The sequence below is a fragment of the Mustela erminea genome, chromosome 8 (assembly GCF_009829155.1).
Source record: "Mustela erminea isolate mMusErm1 chromosome 8, mMusErm1.Pri, whole genome shotgun sequence".
NCBI lineage: Eukaryota > Metazoa > Chordata > Mammalia > Carnivora > Mustelidae > Mustela > Mustela erminea.
In genome coordinates, this window is record NC_045621.1 from 78,367,965 (window position 1) to 78,375,097 (window position 7,133).

Sequence of the window (7,133 nt, forward strand, 5' to 3'; positions counted from 1 at the left end):
GTTTTGTTTTGTTTTATTACCAAAAAAAAAAAAAAAGCCTACCTATAAAACTACCATTTAAGATAGATCTGTGATGTTATTTTATATGAGATTTTTACTTTGAGACTACATTCCATTCTTGCTTCTTATTAGATGAAAATGGGGATAGAGATGCAGGGAGCATTATGAATGTTTTACCACACTTTCCAGACTTTAAGGCTTTGCCCTCAACCTATCGTATGGGTGAATTGAATGGAGGATATTAAATTTTTTTTTTTTTGTATTGAGAGAGAATGAAGTTTATTTTGTAAGGTAGTAAATAATGCCCAAATTTACCCATTTCAAAAACACTATATAAAGTGAACTTCTGAAGTGTGAAATAGAAGTTATGTTTGCATGGGATTTTTTCAAGATTGTTAAAATCAGATTTTTTTTCTTAGTAATTGTTTCTGTCATATAATTTTAATGATATTTAAAGCTTCTATTAAGAATAACTGAGATTTAATTAAAAACAATCTAATTAGTACTTATAAGCGTAACTTTGATTTACACATTGAGAAGATAATTTTAAAGTACTGAGTTCCCTTTATAGACATTTGATTAGAATTTATGGTGATTACACTTTTGATCTGTTCTTGTTTGGCAAGTTTTTAAAAGCAAATTTAACTAAATAACAATAATCATTTAGAGTTTCTGTAAATGTGTTATTCATATACCAATAATCAGATTTTAAAGAAATAAAAATTATCACTTAAAAAGTTTAAAATATCCCATAGAGATGATAAACTTTACTCTTGTGTAGATATCAAGTTTTAATTATTTATATCAATGTCTAAAATTTCAGGCTTTTTTACTAATTATACAAACATAATAGTTTATTATTTGTATATTCTTTTTAGGTGATGGGGAGAAAAACAGTTCATACTATATTATTACTTAACAATACAAAATGCTTTTCTTTTGGGGAAGGAAGTTGCGGTAAAACACATGTTCTTCAAAGGTAGCCTAAAATACAAGCTGAGTTTTTTGTATAAGACTATTTATTCCAAGTCAAAGAATAAATAGTTGAAAGTGAATATTCAGTTGTCTTGCCATTTATGATTATCCTGACCAGTGACTAGTTTGAACTAAGTATTTACTAATAACTTGTCTAGATTATGGGCTGGAAATCAAAATGCCTGCAAGGATAAGTTTGTTATGCACATTAATAGGGAATGATATTTTTGAGGCCCACAAAAATACATATATTCTGTCATTTGGGGAGAAATTTCTGCTCTCCTGACTCATCATACTATTTTATGGTGATCAACATCTAAAGATAGTGTTTCAAAAAATGAAGCAATGAAAATATAACAATTCAAATGACAATTAGTCTCAGAGAAAGGGAGATGGAAAAAAATGAAAGAACTTGTGGCAAAATGAGAAGTACATGTTTTCCTTATAATGGAGCCATAATACCCAGTTCTCAGAAACAATCCCTTATAAGTACCTTATAGACTCTACAATTACTAGTTTTTCTCCATTTACCCTTGCAGACTCTTTCTCTGCCCTTTTCTGTTCTGCTCTATGCTCTGGGAATCTACTTTCTTTAAATTGCACTTAGTGAAATCCCTGTCCCCCTGGCTCTGGTGGGATGAACAACATGAGAGCTGATTGAGGGAAGAAAAAGAAAGATCAAAGTTAATTATTTCCTCTTGCCTTCCTCTGCCAGAATAAGGTTTTGGCAGTGACTGCTCCCTTTGAGGTACTCAGTATCTGCAAATACAGTCTTTGCTACTGTTTGGTGACTCCTTCCGCCTCCACGATGAGGCTTAAGAGCTTCCTACTCTTGCTAGCTCCTGAGTGCGTCATCATGGCATACTGGCATACTGAACTTTGCTTATACCTCCAAGAAATGTTTCTTCCTTAACTTATTTCAACTAAACTCTTAATGTACCATCTGTTTCATGGTGGGACTCTGAATGATAAAGTAACTATTTTTAATGTAGTTTTAAAAAAATAGAATCTTTACTATGCAAGAATGAGAGTTCAGTTTTGGTGTGCCTTTTACATTTTCATGAAAACCTGTAAATTCAAAAATTTTAGCCTACCCAAAAGCACCTTCTCAGTTCCTTCTCATACCTGCCAGGTTTAGCCTACTCTCTTCCACTCCAGTCACTACCATGTCCATCATGGTGACCCAGAAGTCCTACAAGGTATCCACCTCCAGCCTCTGGGCCTTTAGCAGCTACTTGTATATGAATACACCTGGCACTGGAATCAGCTCCTCTGCCTTCTCCCAGATGGGCAACAGTAGCAGCTCTTGGGGGTGGCCTGGGCACCAGCATGAGTATGGTCAGGGCCTATTGTAGGGCCAGGGACATGGAGGGCATCACAGCTATCTCAGTGAACCAGAGCCTGCTGAACATCCTTAAGCTGGAGGTGGACCCCAACATCCAGACTGTATGTATCCAGGAGAAGGAGCAGATCAAGATGCTCAACAAATTTGCTTCCTTCATCAAAAAGGTGCAGTACCTGGAGCAGCAGAACAAAATTCTAGAGACCAAGTGGAGCCATCTACAGCAGCAGAAAATGTAGCAACTGGACATGTTCTGTAGCAACATGGACATATCTGTAGCAACATGGACATGTTCAAGAACTACATCAACAACCATTGGCAGCAGCTGGACACACTGGGCCAGGAAAAGCTGGAGCTGGAGCTAGACTTGGCAGAACGCAGGGGCTGGTGGAGGACTCCAAGAATAAATATGAGGGGTGTAATCAAAGTGCATGCAGACATGAAGAATGAATTTGTCCTCATCAGGAAGAATGTGGACAAAACTTACCTGAGCAAGGTAGAGCTGAAGTCCCACCTGGATGGGCTGACCAATGAGATTATCTTCTTAAGGCAGCTGTATGAAGAGGAGATCCATGAGCTGTAGTCCAAAATCTTGGAAACTTCCATGGTCTTGTCTATGGACAACATCCATTCCCTAGACAGCATCATTGGGGAGGTCAAAGCCCAGTACAAAGACACTGCCAACTATGGCTGGACTGAGACCAAGACCACGTACCAGATCAAGGATGAAGAACTGCAGACATTGACTGGGAAGCATGGGTATGACCTCTATTACAGGAAGATGGAGATCTCCTAGATGAACCAGAATGTCACCTGACTCCAGGTGGAGATCAAGGGCCTCAAAGACCAGAGGGCTTCCCTGGAGGCCACCACAGTGATACTGAGCAGCATAATGAGCTGGACTTAAAGGATTCCAGTGCCAAGCTGGCTGAGACTTCTCTGCTGCAAGCCAAGGAGGACATGGCTTGGCAGCTGCACAGGTACCAGGAGCTCATGAACATCAAGCTGGCTGTAGACAGTGAGATCACCACATACTGCAAGCTACTGGAGGGTGAGAAGAGCTGGCTGGAGGCTGAGATGCAGAACATGAGTATCTATACTAAGATAACCAGCAGCTACTCAGGTAGGCTGAGCTTGGTCTATAGGGGCCTCACAATCTCTGGTCTCAACTTTAGCCTGAGCTTCCAGTCCAAGTTCATCTCTTGTGGGGGCTCCTTTTCCTTCAGCCATGTCAGCTCCTCCAAGGTCATGGTTGTGAAGAAGATTGAGACCTGTGGTGGGAAGCTGGTGTTTGAGTCATCTGATGTCCTCCTGTCCAAGTGAACAAGCACTGTGGACCCTCCCAACCTCCCCACTCCTAAGGCTACCATAAAGCCTTTGGAGAAAGATGCTATGCAAGGGAGTGCCTGGAACAGGTGACACACCTGAGGCTCAGCCTCAGTCCTCAGTCTATATTTAGGGGTATTCTACTCCCTTGGGTACCCACTTTTGCCCATGGCTCCAACTAAAAGCCAATTCAAGTGTCTTTTCCCAAATAAAACCTCAGATGGTTCTGCCAATCCCCAAAACAAAACAAAACAAAACAAAAATTGTAACAAACAGAAGAGTGGACATATCTTTTATATGCACATTTGGTGAATTTCCACAAATTTATATACTCATGTAATCCAGATCAGGAAGCAGAGGATTACCACATCTCTCTAAATCTCCTTTGTGCTAAAAGTAACTAATATTCTCAGGTGTGACCAATATTCTAACTTCTAGATGCATTAGAACCTCTTTTTGTACTTTTTTTCTTTTTAAAGATTTTATTTATTTATTTGACACAGAGAGACACAACGAGAGAGGGAACATGAGCAGGGGAGTGAGAGAGGGAGAAGCAGGCTCTCTGCTGAGGAGGGAGCCCAGTGCAGGGCTTGATCCCAGGACCCTGGGACCATGACCTCCGCCAAAGACAGATGCTTAACGACTGAGTCACCCAGGTGCCCCTCTTTATGAACATTTTTTAATAAATGGATTCATTCTGCATGCATTTTAAAGTCTGGTTTCTTTGCTCAATATTCTGTTTTTGAGATTAATTAATATTAAGTATAATTGTAATTCATTCATTCACATTGCTGTGTAGTATTTTAAATAAGTGATTTACTCTTTTTTTTTTTAATATTTGGCTTGCTTTCAGTTTGGTGCTATTATGATTAAAACAACCATGAACATTCCATGCTTTATCTTTTAGTGAATATGCGTTTCCTTATCCCTGGGATATAAATGTAGGATGGAACTCTTGGGACATGGGGCAGTTATATATTTAGCTTATGTAGATATAGTTGAAGAATTTTCTAAATTGGTCGTGCCAATTTATATTCACATCAACAAACTGTAATTGCCATTTAACCTACAGCCTAACCAATATTTGGAATAGTCATAGTCTTTCTTATTAAGCTGCCTTCTTGTGTGTGAGCTTGATAAACCATAATGTCTAAAGATCACCGGGAACACACTTAAAGTCAAACTTTATTTATTAACTTGCTTTATTTATTAACTTGGAATAAATGTGATATTGTAGGTTGTTTCAGTAAAGGATGGCATGGGCTTTTTACAGTGTGTTGGTTTATCCTAGATGATTTTTGAGAAGGAAAAGGAAAGGCAGTTCTGTTCTGGATTAATATTTGTCATAGAATTATGGCAAATTAGTAATTGTATATTTTAATAATTTTTAATCTAGGAGATAAAATGGAAAAGTAGAGCTAGAATTGTCATAGTTTGGTAAGAGAGAGAGATAAATAGTAATTTTTGTTATTGTATGATGTCCTTGTATTTTGTTTAGTTCTATTATGGTTATGGAGTAATGTCATCAGATGTTGATACTCTGTTAAATTATTTAAATTCAAGGGAATCTGGGTGGCTCAGTTGGTTAAGCATCTACCTTCAGCTCGGGTCATGATATCAGGCTCCTGGGATCAAGCCCCACGTCAAGATCCCTGGAGGAGTCTGCTTGTCCCTCTCTTCCTGCTCCCACTCAAGTTCTCTCTCTCTTTCTCTCAAATAAATTAAATATTAAAAAATTATTTAAATTCAGCAGGGACATCATGGGATGCTATTCTTTTCTAAGCCAGTTACCAGTTGTCAGGGTATTTGTGTTATATCTCAGTTTACCATTTTGGCCAAAGGTAGATAAAAGCTCCATGATACTAATTTATGGTGTTCGGGACTGCACCATTGCCAAAATTCTATTGAATAGGAGGTTATTGAGAAAGTATCATTTATAGTTGTACTAATCTTATTACCTCCTCTTCCTTTTGTGTAAGTGTGAAATGTTGAGTTATCTGATGTGACAATAACTATGAAGAATCACTTAAGACTGTGGATAGGATACATTAGGAAACTGCAGAACAGGCCAGTATCAGAAATAAGATGATTATTAGCCCTTATGAAGAGTCATGAAAACAAGAGTTAGATGACCTAGCCCAGGCTAAGAAAATGTTGTAAAGGCTTAGTACACATGTTACAGAGATTCATTTGTGTATTGTATGGGTCCTTTTCCACTTAAATTTGCAGTAGAAAAGAGACAAGAACAGGGATAGCATACTTAAGCACGTAACAAGATTAAGGAAAATTGGTCAGTGAAGTATTAGGTAAAAGGAAAGGCTTTACATAGTTTCAAAATAATAATTCAAATAAATGTGTGTCTCCAATAAGGAAAATCCTCATCCCATCTTTTTTATTTTTTAAATATTGTGTTTGAGAGAGGACAAATAGTTCAGCTATTTGGGAAGAGACAGTAAATTTAAATATGAGATAGCGGAGTAAACTTGGGCTTTATGGCTTCTTTTTTAAAATAGAACCCATTAACAGAGAATTATCAAATCAGAATTATCCAAGGTAGTTTTCTAGAGTTTGCATGAGGTATATACTACTTACTAAAAGAAGTTAAGCAATAATAGGATTTTCCTTTCTGTGGAAAGGGAGGGAAAATTTTGGGGTTCAGAATGTTGCAGCACTGGATATTTGAAGGAGAGAAAAAACAATGAGGCCATTTGACAGATCTCTAGAGTGTTTAATTTATTCTGTAAAATGTACTAATATTGAGCCAAGTAAGGGAAAAAAGTGATTTAAACCTAAAAACCTAGAAAAAAATTAGCCTTTGTGCTTAGATATGTTCCCCATAAGGGAATATAGGTATATGTTTCTTGAAACACATTTATATTAGAATATTTTAATTACACATAATTAACACTGAATTTCCTGCTTAATTTATTTATAATTTTTTATTCTGAGATAATTATAGGTCCATATGCATTTGAAAGAAATATTGTAGATAGATCCTATGTACCCTCCAATCAGTTTTCTCCCAGTGGTAACATACTATGTACCTATAGTATAATAGTATGACCAAGAAATTGACATTTGATACAAGCTACTAGCTTTATTCAGATTTTATCAGTTTTGCGTGTACTTATTTATGAGTGTGTGTTTGTGTGTATTTAGCTCTGTGTAACCTATCAGATGTGCAGATTTGTATTATCCCAATGTAATCATGCTATTCAGATCTTACTGTTAAAGAAAAACTGTTCCAAGGATTTACCCAGTGATGTCTTCTTAATTAGGTGCATTTTTTATATACATATTTTTAATTTTTTTATTTTTTACAAACATATAATGTATTATGAGCCCCAGGGGTACAGGTTTGTGAATCACCAGGTTTACACATTTCACAGCATTCACCAGAGCACATACCCTCCCCAAAGTCCATAACCCCACCACTCTCTCCCCACCCCCCTCCCCCCAGCCACCCTCAGTTTGTTTTGTGACATTAAGA

The 7,133-nt window shown here is 37.2% G+C and overlaps 1 pseudogene; it reads left to right on the plus strand.

Moving 5' to 3' along the window:
- The first annotated feature begins 2,141 nt into the window (after positions 1-2,141).
- On the plus strand, positions 2,142-3,640 carry LOC116596951 (annotated as a pseudogene).
- Positions 3,641-7,133: the final 3,493 nt, after the last annotated feature.